The sequence below is a fragment of the Gossypium raimondii genome, chromosome 6 (assembly GCF_025698545.1).
Source record: "Gossypium raimondii isolate GPD5lz chromosome 6, ASM2569854v1, whole genome shotgun sequence".
NCBI lineage: Eukaryota > Viridiplantae > Streptophyta > Magnoliopsida > Malvales > Malvaceae > Gossypium > Gossypium raimondii.
Genome location: NC_068570.1, coordinates 50,658,429 through 50,672,768, shown reverse-complemented (window position 1 = coordinate 50,672,768; position 14,340 = coordinate 50,658,429).

The window sequence follows — 14,340 nt, the reverse complement described above, 5'->3', positions numbered from 1 at the left end:
TTCTTTATTCACTGGATATGTCTAGGTCCTGCATTTGTTGCGGACTAACGAGATATATTATAGTGTTATTTGGTGTGCTGGATGGATTAGCTCATACGAGCATTTGGTGTGCTGGATGGATTAGTACATACGAGCATTTAGTGTGTCGGATGGATTAGCTCATACGAGCATTTAGTGTGTTGGATGGTTAATCATGTACTCATATCCACTTATCGTTCATTGGGCTATGTTTTATTGATCTCCAAATGTTATTGAAATGTGGAAATTAATTTGTACTAATGTTTTGAGCATTACTCACCTGTTGTGAGTTGTGATTAATAGGAACTCTATTAAGAACTTTATCGCAAGGAACTCTACTAAGGACTTTATTGTCGGAAACATTGTTTATAAATTTTATTAATTGAATTGTTATGGGTAATATAGTAAGCTTTATCGTTCAATCAATGAACTTACTAAGCTTTAGAAAAGCTTACTCATGTGTTTGTCTTGTTTAATTGTAGATACATTTTATGGATCAGAATATCGAATCAGCACGAAGAAATCACACAATCTGGGGAATTATTGGTAACCCTTGAATCTATCTTGGCTTACATGGCATGTAATAGGAAATTCGGTAATGTTCATAAGTACATGTATTGCATTTGATGGTGCATTTTGATGTTGTGGTATGATAGTTTAAATGTGGTATGTATGTTTAATTCCATGTTATAGTATAAATGAACAATCATGAAAGTGTAATGGTGACTTGAATTAGGTATGATATAAGTGAATTGAAGGTAAGTTAAATATGAGTATGTTAAGACTTGTGTGATGAAACTAAAGTAGTGAAATGTTGGGTAATTGAGACGAGGTGTCATTATTGACCCATTGGTTAGGTCTTAAATGGATTGAATTAGCATGTTTTGATGTTCTTGTATGTTTTTGAAGCCTTGTGATCACATGTTATGTATTGGTTTAGGTACCTATGCAATTGAGTGAAATTTGAGTTTGAAGTTGGACTCATACAGCCTGGGACAAGGGCAGCCCACACGGGCATGTGTCCAGAGCGTGTTTAAAAATAGTATAGGTGTCATTTTCATACAGGCAGACACACAGCTTGCGACACGGCCATGTGATCCAAATTAGAGAGTTACACGATCCATGCACACTGGCGTGTAAGGTTGTACCGGGCGTGTAGGATAACCACACGGCCATGTGTGGAGCCACACGGGCTGGGCTCTGTCACATGGCCTAGACACACAGCCTGTGACCCTTGACTTGAAAATTTTTTATTTTTTCCTAAAGGTTTTGATTTGTTTCGATTTGGTCCCTAAATGTTTGTAACTTATTTTTAGGGTTTTGAAAGCTCAATTTAATGTCGTAATAGTATGTTTTATTTCATTATGAATATTATATGTGTTTATGAAATTAAATTGATAATGGAATACTATTTTTTATGAAATGTTCTAACTTGTATAGTAATACTCCATAATCCTATTCCGACGATAGAAACAAGTTTTGGGTGTTACAAAGAACCACCAATTCACTTATCATACCTTGCAGGGGTTTCTTGAGTGGCTGAGGTAGACATGAGTCTTCATCATAGAGTGGTTGTGCGAAGTTTGCTCTGATTTCACCTTAAATGATCCCAAGAAAGGATGAAACATATAGTGGATAAAAAGAGGTTAGACAGGGAATTTGAGGTGGGAGACCAAGTGTATGTGAAGTTACAGCCCTATAGGTAGCATTCATTTAGACAGTTTCGAAACCAGAAGTTAGCCCCAAGGTACTTTGGGCCATTCCCAATGGAAGCTCAGATTGGTGAAGTAGATTACAAATTATCTTTACCTACCACTGTGAAAATCCATCTTACATTTCACACATCGCAACTTAAGAAACATGTTGGTCCAACTATTGCTTCACCCTTGCTCCTAGTTACTAATGCAGATGGATCTATAGCCAAAAAACCAATCAGAATCTTAGATAGGAGGATGGTTAAAAGAGGGACCTTGGCTGTGATAGAGGTATTAGTAGAGTGGGCCAATAAGTTCGCAGAAGATTCAACATGGGAGATTTGGAGCGATCTTCATTAGTAATATCCACTCTTTGATGGATATAATTCGAGAAGGGGGTACTTGTGATGGACATTTTAGTGACCGTTAACACCCTTGAATTATCGTTAATTATATTTCTATTGTTTTAATTATGTTTTTACTTGTATTAGCCAAAACGTTGCGTTTAAATTTGAAGCCCTTATAATGAAACGGTGCGCATCAACTTAGACCCTAAATGAAATGATAAGTGATAATATATTTTTTAGTTTCACATTAATTCACATATTTTAAACTACTCTTGGTTGGTCTCAACTTGTTTTATACTTTTTTTTCAAAAAAATTTCATTTTCTTTTTTAAAATCAAAGTGGGACACATTCATAAAAAAAAAAAAAGTACCAACAAAAGTTGCAAACAATTAGGCCTAAAAAAGCAAAATTGAGGAACGTAATTCACTCAAAAGTTGAAAAAATAAATAAAAATAAACTCTAGTGAAATCGATTCCAGGCTGTCCATAGTATGAATCGTTGCAATTAAAATTGAGAAATTAAAGAAAAGAAAAGAAATTTATACTTTAAGAAGCATTTGATTTTATTTTGCAAAAGGAATAATTGTTAAAAATAAAAATAGAGAAGATTAAATTTTGGGGGAAATATAGAAATACCTTGTGAATTGTGGGTTCAATTTTGAAATATCTCTCAATTTTGAATTGTGGGTTTAATTAAAAACATTTTCAACATACTGATAGTTCAAAGGAATATAATGAGGTTGAAATCAAAGAGAAGGGAAAGACCTTGAGAGTTCTAGATGAGATGAAAATGAGAATAATTTAGTGAACAGTAATTGTGACTGAAGTTGGAGAAGTGGGATGTAGGGGTGTAAATGAGACATTAGTCCTCACAAGTTATTCGAGTTCGACTTGAAAAAAAATTCAAATTTGATTGTTAATTATTAAACCGAGCTTGAGTTCAAACTGAATTCAAGCTTAGTAATACTTTACTCAGACGGTTCGTGAGCCTTATGGAGCTTCTCATATTCTTTTATTATTAAATTATGTTATTATATATTATTAACCCTAAGCTTAATTATTGAGTGGCACTTGAGTATAAAAATTGGTAAACGAACTTAGTCAAACTCGAGCTTAAAAATAAATGTTTGATTGCATAAGAACTGAGTATGGAACTCCAAATTTCGTGTTGAGCTCGAGCTTGGCTCAGCTGGATTACTCCCTTGTGGGATGTTAATGAATTGTAATTGTTGTACCTTTTTAATTTATTAAAATAGGTAATATTATAATTTAATTTTATCTTTTGTTATTTAAACATGATTAAAGAAAATTCCTCCTGGAGTAGCGAGAGGTTAATGGATAACAATTAATGTTTTAAGAAATGGAGAAAAGGGTTTCAAATTTCTTTTTAGGAATGAAAAAAACAGTCAATATAATGTATATAATTATAAGGATTTGATTTAATTATATGTGTAATTGTATAAAAGCGAAATATGAAATAATTTGTAAATACGAGTGGGTTGGGCTCAATTTAGTATTTTTTATCTAAATTAGATTTGAGTAAAATTTTAGACTATTTTTTAGACCGAATAGAGTTTAGGCCCAAAAACAAGTCTAAAATTTTATATTGATCTAACCCGACCCATAAAGTCTAACCACTATAAAGTTAGATTACGTGATGTAAGTTCACAATAGCTTTAGAATTAAAAAAAATATTCTACGTATATAAATGAGATTCCTTAAAAACTGAAAAATAAAAAGTTAATATTATAATTGGTATAAAACTTATGATAAAGAAAGTAATATGTAATTAGTAATAATTGTATTACATCAAACATTTAATATTCAAAAGATTATTGTCTTTCTCCTTCAAATATTTTTAAGCTCTTCATTGATGAATATTCAGAAAGCAGTCTCTTTGAAGAAGGTCGACCCTTTCATATTACATGAGAAATAAAACTAGAAAATGGAATATCAACAAATTATGATTTACAAAACTTTTTCTTGTCTAATCAATTATTCTTTGTAGCGCATGTTGAATTAAGGCAAATTGATGCAAGATTTCTTTAAATAGAAAATTTTGTATAAAAAGGTTTAAATGTACAAATTTTAATAATTTTTTAATTAAGGAAATTTTAATAGCTTAATTAAGAAATTTTTTAATGTGATATAAATAATGAATAAATAATATAAGATTTCATTGCCAAAGAATAGTGCGTATAAGAATTTTAAAGCTTTTTTTTTTGGAAAGATTAAATTAGTGCACATTAAGAATTTAAGTTGATTTATATATATATGTCATTGTCAAAGATTTCTGCAAATTAAATTGACATAAAATTTGTTAATTGAAATTTTAAAATAATTCATTGTAAATTTCAAATAATTAAATTCATGCATAATTATGTAGAGTGCTAATTAAAAGTTACTGTACATTTATCATTTTCAAACTAATTAATATGTACACACGGCGAGCAATCAATTATGCTAAGTAAGCAAATTTTCCATATTTCAAGTAAAACATTGCTATATATATATATATATGATACAGTTTTTTTACCTGTTAAGTCACTACATTTGAAGTTAATTGATTAATATACTTTTTTTTTTTTTTTTGAGTTATAGGCATCCATAATAAAGCATGATTTCTCTTGAATGTATATTAACGAAACATGTGTCTCGTTAAAATCTTATATGAAAAATCTGTGGGATAAAAAACCAAATGAAGAAAAAAGAGTATACAATCTTCTTTTTTAAGTTGCTTTATTAGAAACCTTTATTAGAAAAGCCAATGGAACAAAACATTGACTAATAGAAAAGAGTAAAACATGTTTTGGGCTCCCTCTAATGGCAACGTCACTTAACATCTTTGAGATGAGTCATTCTAATTCTATATACTAGCCTTTCAAATGTTGAAGTTGGTAATGCATTGGTAAACATATCTATCAAATTATCACTAGAATGAATTTGTTGAACTTTAATATCATATTTTTTATCAAGATCACGAGTAAAGAATATTTTTTTGCAAAATATGCTCCGTTCTATTTCCTTTGGTGTATCATCTTTTAATTGAGCTATACACACTACATTATCTTTGTATAAGATAGTTGATGCATTTTCCTAAGGAGGTAAATTACATATCTTCTAGAGATGTTGAATTATTAGCATTAGCCAAACACACTCTCCACTAGTCTAATGTTTGTTTTGTCAAATGCCACGATATGGTTGTACCTCTATATGTAAGTAAATATTACATTTGAGGTTGTCTTTCATGTGAACTCGAAAAAAAAATTCAACATCAGCATAGCTAACTATTTAAGACTACGAATCATTTGAGTAAAATAACCCCATACCAATTGTCCTTCTGAGATATCTAAAGATATGCTTAATTTCATTCAGGTGTCTATGTAACACCCTTCACCCGATCCAATCACCGAACCCGAGTAATAGAATGTTACAAACAAATACAAGACATTTACATACAAATTATAACTCAAAATCTCAACTAATTATCATACAAATCATGAACAATGAAATTAACATATGTTCCAATCGATTTCGGTTTAATATTGAGCTTACAGAAGGTTAAAACTAAGCAGTTAGGGATCACATTGAAACTAATTCAAAAATGTAGGAAAAATCTGCAGATAGAGGTCACACGGCTGTGTCCTTTGGTAGTGTGAGAAAGCTAAACCTGTGTGTGATAGACCATACGACTGTGTCACTAGACCATGTGCGAGAGCTGAACCCATGTGAAATGGGCCACACGGTCGTATCCCTAGATCGTGTAACTAATTGTGGTCGTGTACACCCAAATTACCTACATTTTTACTAACTAAACGGTTGTGCCATAAGCTCGTGTATGGCAGACGACCGTGCCATAAGCCCATGTATGGCACACGACCATGTGCCAGGTCGTGTCTCAGGTTGTGTGAACCTGTAGTTACCTTTCAAAACAAGTTTTCTAGCATAACTCACTTAGGCAACAAGCCATCTGTTTTAAACCATATTCAACCACTTCAAAAACAAATCAAAACAAGTCAAAACCATCATTTAGAATCACCATCCTATGTGCCTAACCAATATGCCAAAATTGACACTTCAACTTACAATATAAAGCTAACCAAATGAATTTATATACAACTATACCAAAATTCCTTTAAAGCTCCTCAACCAATTCCATTATACCAAGCATAAGCAAAAGAACATACAAATACCAATTCAATAATCACTAAATGACATATTCACCATCAACTTCTCAAGCATCAAATAACCATTCAACCAATCTCCAATGTTCAGCATTAACTTACCAAAACATTTCCTAAACATAACCTAAATGTATATTATCCATTATTCCATATCCAAGCATCACTTAAAACACAATGCATATAATGATATTTCCTCATCCATTTGGGCATTAAGCATGTAAACCAAGCAACCTAACAAGTCATCAACAACATGACAATTACCATCCCATTTAAACAAATATATATATACATAGCCTTCGAAAATGCCAACAAAACACAAAATGACTATTATAAGTATAAAAACATTCTTAGGTACATGTCAAGACCCAAAATAAACAATTCACCAACACTTGAGTTCGAGATTGTCGTTGGATACTGGATCGACAATTGATTCTTTAAGTACCTAACATAGGCACGAAAAACAAAACCGTATGTTGAGTATAACTCAGTAGTATTTCTATAATCCAAACATTTATGCAATATATAAGATCATTAAGATGCAAAGTTAAATCAACTAATAATATGCAATATAACCATTTATTAAATATAATTTAGTCATTCATTTGATCAAAATGAATTCATCAATAACAACATTACATGACAATTATCTCTTATAACACATATAATGGCTCAATTCATACATGAACATATTCCAACTAGCCTTTGAAATTCATATAAATACATTGATCAACTCCATTCTTTATCCACATATCCATTCACCATTTTGATTTCCATTTCACATTTCATTTCATTCCATATCATTTGTCACTTCAATATAATTTTCCATTTCAATATCATTATCCCGATTTTATCATTTATTTCCCCATTAACACGACTCAAATTCTGACGAATACACAGATCCAACCAACATATTAGTTTGGTACCAAGTGCCTCACCGAATAAATTCGAAGCAAATAGTTGCTCCCAGTGCTATAAATAAGTTAACACCCAGTGTCTCATCGGTTAAACCCGAAACAAATTGGGACCTAGTGCCTCATCGACTCATAGTCAAAGAAACCCTGAACTCTTATTATCCTATGGCGTGCCAACTATATCCGAATTTGCCCGAACAGTTAATAGGGTTCAATTTCATATTTCACATTTGAACAATATACATACACTTTTCATAAACATTCAATTTAGTCCTCAGATACATCAATCAATTCAATTCAGCCTAATTCATTTCATTATCACAAATGACTCACTTCGTATTCTTACCATACACAAACAATTCAAATTGTAGCATTTTATGAAGAGTTCAGATTATAGAAACACAATCCATAAACTCCGAGCCACTTGTAAATGACTTTGTCTTTTCTTTCTTTTTCGAGGAATTCGGGTCGACGTTAGCTACGAATTAAAACAAATATAATAAATTATCAATACATAGCCAAATTTTCCTTCAATTGTTAAATTATGAAACTTTTAAAATTTATTCAATTTAGTCCCTAAAACTGGGACTAACACAACTTTCACATTTAACCTTCTAATTTAATGTCGAATTCACTAGAGACCCTATAGGACTCCCTATTTTTCAATTGCACCACAAATTTAAAAATTTAATAGCATTAGTCTAGTTTCTTCAAAAGCCCCTTAGTCATGTTCTACCTTATAGTTTAATAACAATTCATACTTTTAGCATTTATGCGATTTAGTCCATGTATGCTAATTAAGCCCTAATTCAATAAAATTACTCAATCGAAATTTAATTCATTTCAACTATAACCCTGTAAATATTTAATAAAAATATTTACGAGTCTGGTTTCAGAGATCAGGGTTTTGAAATCATATTTACCGGCACCACTGACTTTCAGGTCATTATAGTCTACGTGTTGGCGAAGAGCTAAATCTTGCTAACAAATTTACAACAAATGCTATATTAGGCCAGGTGTTGTTTGCAAGATAGATTGATTCCCTATGGCACTATGATATAGTACTTTAGGACCAAAGAGCTCTTCATCATTTTCACAAGGATAAAAGTTATCTTTATTCACATCTAGTATCTTACAATAATTAAAGTACTTAATAGATGTGATTTATCTATGTAAAAGAATTTTAAGATCTTTTCTGCATAAGATGACTAATAGACAGGGATCCCACCTTCTAAATGCTTGATCTACAAGCTGAGATAAAACCTTCTTCTTTTTTTCTGAAATCTTTCATCTCGAATTCTTTCTTTAAACAATTTAATGCATTTTGTAGCTATACAAGACTTCCAATAATATTTAAATTGTCAACACAAATAACAATTAGAATGATATCTAATTCAATTTCTTTTATAAAAAGAACATAGACAAGTTGGATCATTTCGAAGATCTTCTTTCAACAAATACTCACCAAGACAATTGTACTACATACATTAAGATTGTTTTAATTCATGTATGGATTTATTTAATCTGATTGAGCAATTTTCCCGGCAAAACATTGTATCGTTCTAGGATATTAAATCCTTCAGCGATTTATATAAATTTCACAATCAAGTGAGCCATACAAATAAACTGTAACAACATCCACTACATGCATATCAAGCTTTTCATGTATTATCAAACTAATAAGATATCTAAATGTGATTGCACCAAACCATAGAAGAGTAAGTCACTTCATAATCAATATTGGGCTTTTGTTAAAACCCTTATGCTACAAGTTGTGCTTTATATCTTATCACTTCATTTCTCTCAGTTCATTTTTGTAAAAATACCCATTTATATCCTATAGGTTTGACACCTTTAGGTTTTTGGACTAGAGATCCGAAAACCTCACATTTAGCAAATGAATTCAATTATGCTTGACTTGTATCTTTCCAATTTGGCCAATCATATCTATTTCTATATTCCTCAACAAATGTAGGTTCAAGATCCTCATTTTCTATTGCTATTTCAATATCAATATTATAAGAAAAATGTTTTTCACAACTATATCTTTTTTATTTCATTTTTTTCCTGCAATGACATAACTTATCGATGTATCTTCATTATCACTATTTTCAAGTACCTAAATCTCTCCTAGGGTTTTCAAATTAGTTATGTCTTTGGCTTCTTTTACACATAAATTTTGAGTCGAATATTGACTTGGAAATTTTGGATTCAGTTTTTTATTTATAAACTTTGAGAAGAGTTACAATATCTAGATATTTCTTTACAAAAAAAAAAAAAAACTCATTTGATTCTTCTCTTTGATGGAGCTTCGGTCCAAGGGTCATTAAGGCTTGATCTTGGAAGGATGCGTTTGATGGAAAAATCCAGTTTAAAAAATGGTTTTCTGTCACAGTGAAAATTTAACATTTTGAAAGCCGAGTCGGTTTATGATATTTATAACAATAAACTTTTTTCCCGAAAACTTACATGTGCTTTGTGTGAGACAAATCCTAAATGTTCCATGCTTCCAACCGAATAACTTTTTCCACTATTCTCGTATCATGAATTACTTCGAGTGTGGGTTTGAACAATCATGAACCAAACACAGAACCAAAAATGATTTATTACTTTTAGTAGAAAAGTAATTCTTTTTCAATAGAAATCGGTAGAAGAGAATTAATATTTATTTAATATTAAAACTAGTCTCTTAGTTTAACTAGAAGAGAGGGGTGACACTCCCTAGTTAAATACTGATATATGCACGGATGGGGTGAAATTTATTAAATTCCATTCACCAAAGCTGTCAATTTTTAAGTTTGGAAAATTAGCCGACTTGCAATAGCTTTTTAGACGAGATACATAGAATTCAAAATTTTATCTCTTATATTTACAATGCACTTTGAATCACTTAATTTTGAGTTCAAGAGATCAAGTTATTACAATTTTAGTGAAGGCTGTGTGAGCAGAATTTCTAGATGGGATTATTACTGAATTACGAGTTTTGGGCTTTAAATTTAAGTTTAAATCATATTGGGTTAGATTTTTAGGCTTAATTTTTATTATATAAGAGCCAAATATTATATTTATTAGGTTTTATTATTTATTTATTTGAATTTTGGATATTTTTAAGTATTTTAAGTTATTTAAGAGTTTTATATTTCTTAGTCAACAAGAAAGTTTAGTTTAAAACTACTTTTTTTAGATTAATTAGAGTTTTAGCATACTTGAGAGTTTTATTTGGATTTATTTAGCTAGTCTATATAAAGGCCTTTTCATTGTTCATTAGATACAAAATTATTTTTTTCATTAATAAATTTTCCAACTCTTGGAGTTATTTCTTTGTGCAAGATTGCTTTTTTGTGATTTTTAGAAAAAAATTTCTTCTCAATTTTCTTCAAGGAGTCATGGGAATTCATTCTTCAAGGAGTCATGGGAATTCATTCTTTATCATTCAATTTGCCAATGATTATTTCTTGGAGGGTTGATTAGATTCATTAATTGAGTTTGTTGGGTTTATATCTCAAAGGGTTCAATTGGACACTTATCCATCTATCAGTCGTATCAATCAATTTCTTCGATCCATCTTTCACTTTTTATTCTATCGCTTATTTATTATTTTGAATATTTATTATTTATTCTTAAATTTCTTATTTTAATTATTTTCTTTGTTTTTCTTGTTTTTGAACAACTTAAATATGATTTCTTTCTCTTTCCTTTACAATTTGGTATCGGACTTGGGAGTTTTGAGTTATTTCCTTGTGCTAAATAAAGTGTTTCACCAAATTTACTTAAACAATCTCTAAAAGATCGAACATATGACAAAAATCCAAAAATTATTTTGTAGATGAAATTTTGTGCTGAAAATTTCTAGATAAGTTTTTTTATTTATCATATAAAAAGACTTCAGTTTAATTTTCGTGATTTTAGCACATTAAGAACACCTTGAATGAAAAATTCAATTTGTTTTCCATTATTTCAGATTTGTTCTACTTGATAGTTTATTTTCTTTGATTCTAATCTTAGTTTTCTTTTGTTTTTACCTTTTCGTATTCTATTGTGCATTCTAACACATTTTCGCTTCTTGTGTTAATAGGTACGAAAAGAGTTGCCTTTCTTTTCTCCATGCAACTTACTTCCTTTAAAGTCAAGAGTTTTTCTTTGGCTTTTTAGAGACTTAGGTCAGTTTGGTAGAGACTGATCCTACATCTTTTTCAATATTATTGAGTTTGATTACTCTTTAAAAGTTACAAATGAGAAAATATTAACTTCTTTTCTTTGTCTATTAGAGTTGTTTATTTTTTTCTTTTGCGAGTGCATAATGGTAAGGTTTAAATTTCTTTGACCAACTTTTCTTGTTTGAGTGTTTTGATTTCAACCTCTAATAATGGTACGCACACATAATATGAAAGAGGAGAATAATAAATCTTAGGCAAGACATAGATGTCATATTTGTAAAAAACCCATACGGACATGTTGTTTCCAATGTCGTTCAACCTTTTATTGTTCATGGACTTGTCAAGAAAGACATTGGTACAAAGGAAATAGCAAGCTTTGCGAGCTTAACCAACTTATAGTGGAGTAAAGAGAACGACCTAGCAAGTGCATGTGGTGTGATGTGAAGGACCAAAAGGACTTTGAATGTCCAACAAACTCAGTGTCCTCTATATTTGATTCGATGATAGGAGTCATATGATCCTTGCAAGTCGAGGTACATAAGTATGACACGGAGCTTATTGAAGAGTCTTCTTCTACTACTATCATTAACGATGATTATATGAATGTTGGGAAATGTGTCCATATTGTAGCAAACATGTAATTATTTTCTATGCATTTTAACGATGAATAAATAATTTCACATTTCACTATTATGTCTTTTGTATTTTTATCTTTCATATTTTGCATGCATAGAAAAATTGTGACAAACAAATATTAGCTCATTGATTGTCTAAGTTCAAACTGATGATAAGTGGCATTGTAAAAATGTTTACATTGCGAGAAAGATAACTTACTTCAGTAGATAATCTAAAAGAGTCTGTAATCCCGTAAAAGAATCAAAGTGAACATTTGGTTCAAATACTGAAAATGATTATTATGTTGTCTACAATTCCAATTGACTAGATGACTAGTCTTGGCTATCGGAGTAGTTGACTCCACGAGCAGATACATAGATGTATTCATTGGAAGAATGATACATTGGATTGGACCGAAGATGAATTAATTCTGAATCCGTTTGTGAATTAATTCACTTGTGACATTCATGGTGTGATTTACCTAAATCCTGAGTTAGTCACTAACTATGTGCATGTAACTCATGTGCTTTGATATAAGTGGAGGCTTACTCTAAAGATGATCGAGCCGATAGTCGATATGTTGGTTACATGACTTGTGTATGACATGACTTTACTAGTAACAATGGAATTCATAGCTCAATTAAATAGTTAACGATATCCTCTTATTGGCATTGTCTGGATTGATAAATATGGAACGTGGCCACGTGTTGCTTGTTCTTGAACGAGTAATTTATCACAGTTATTTGTTGACAATGATCATATTAATCATTAAGAAGACACAATGGTGACAATGAGATAAAATAGGATTGTATTGAGTAAACGAATTTAACTCAAAGGAATTAAGGATATTATATGAGGGTAACACACACATGACGAGGTAATTGGATAAAGCAGTTGGATGAATTGCTTTAAAAAAAGTATACGATAAGGAGTTTTCAATCATAGTACTTTTTGTAAACTAACTCCATGATTAAGTAACTGAGAATTATCAGAACGATGCTTCTGGACATAATTGCAGTTCCTAGATCCTAATTATATATATCTGATTGGTCCCTCTGTTAGCTCAACAAAAGCTTAATCGAACTGCATTTGAATTAGAAGTAAATTCTACAACTTTGGTAATAATTTAATTGAGTCGATTTATTCAATATGAAATTAAATTGGGTGGTCGTAAGAATTGTTAAATTAGAGAATTTGATTAAAGAATTTTCTTGAAAAAATAACTTAAAAAATCTAAGTGATTTTTGGGAAAATTAATTTTGATCAAGTAAAATTAAATTAATAAAATTAATTAAAATTAATATGATATTTTTGGAAATTAATTTTCAAGTCAAACAATTGGCCCACTGAGTAATTGAACTTGAAAATTGGACTTGAGATCGTAAATTGGGTCAAAGAGCTCAAAACTGATACAAGACCCAAAAACTGATCGAATCGGGTTTGGTATGTGAAACTGAGTTGACCGTCTAATTGATGGCTGGATTGGACCGAATGAGCCGTCACTGGCTCAGACCGAACTAGCAAAAATCGAACCAACTCAGGGTGTCGGGGCTGTGACGACGACATTCTAGTGGTTGACAAATGGTTAGCGACAGTGGGTCTTCGGTAGTTGAGCAGTGGAGGAATTACACTATTACTAGGACTCTACCAAAGAATTTGATTTCAGATTAGCTATTTCAAAAATAATATTATTTTAATAGATACAAAAATTACGAATTTTAGGCTTTTTTAATTTGAGTTTAAATCATACTGGGTTCAATTTTTAGGCTTAAATTTTATTATATATGAGCTCAATATTATATTTACTATGTTTTATTATTTTATTGTTTATTTATTCTGAATTTTAGATATTTTAAGAATTTTAGATATTTTATATTTCTTAATCAACAAAAAGGTTCACTTTAAAACTATTTCTTTAGATTAATTAGAGTTTTAGTATATTGAGTTTAGTCCAATCCAATACATTTTTTATTTCCTAATATAAATATTATTAATAAATTAATTTAACTAGATAAATTAATTTTTCAATTAAATAATTTTCTCACTCAAACCTAATACCGTTGAAGTCATGATAACTTTATTGTAAAAGAATTTATTAGAAAATATATTTAATTTCCATATTCAATGGATTCACAATGACTAATTAATTTAATTCCATTTTCAAACTTTTAATTAAATGGTAATTCAAAAACTTAAATTAATTTTCAAGTCACATTTATATTTAGTGAAAAATATATTCATTTCCGAAAACTTTCTAACTTTATCATTTCTATCATTTTCAATTCATTTAATTCCTTAGGTCATTTGTATAATTCAACCTTTTAAAAAAAAATTGAAATATATAAAAAAAGCAAATAATAAAAAATTTAAATAAAATGTCAATTGAACAGTAGGTGGTTGATTCTTAGGCAAAT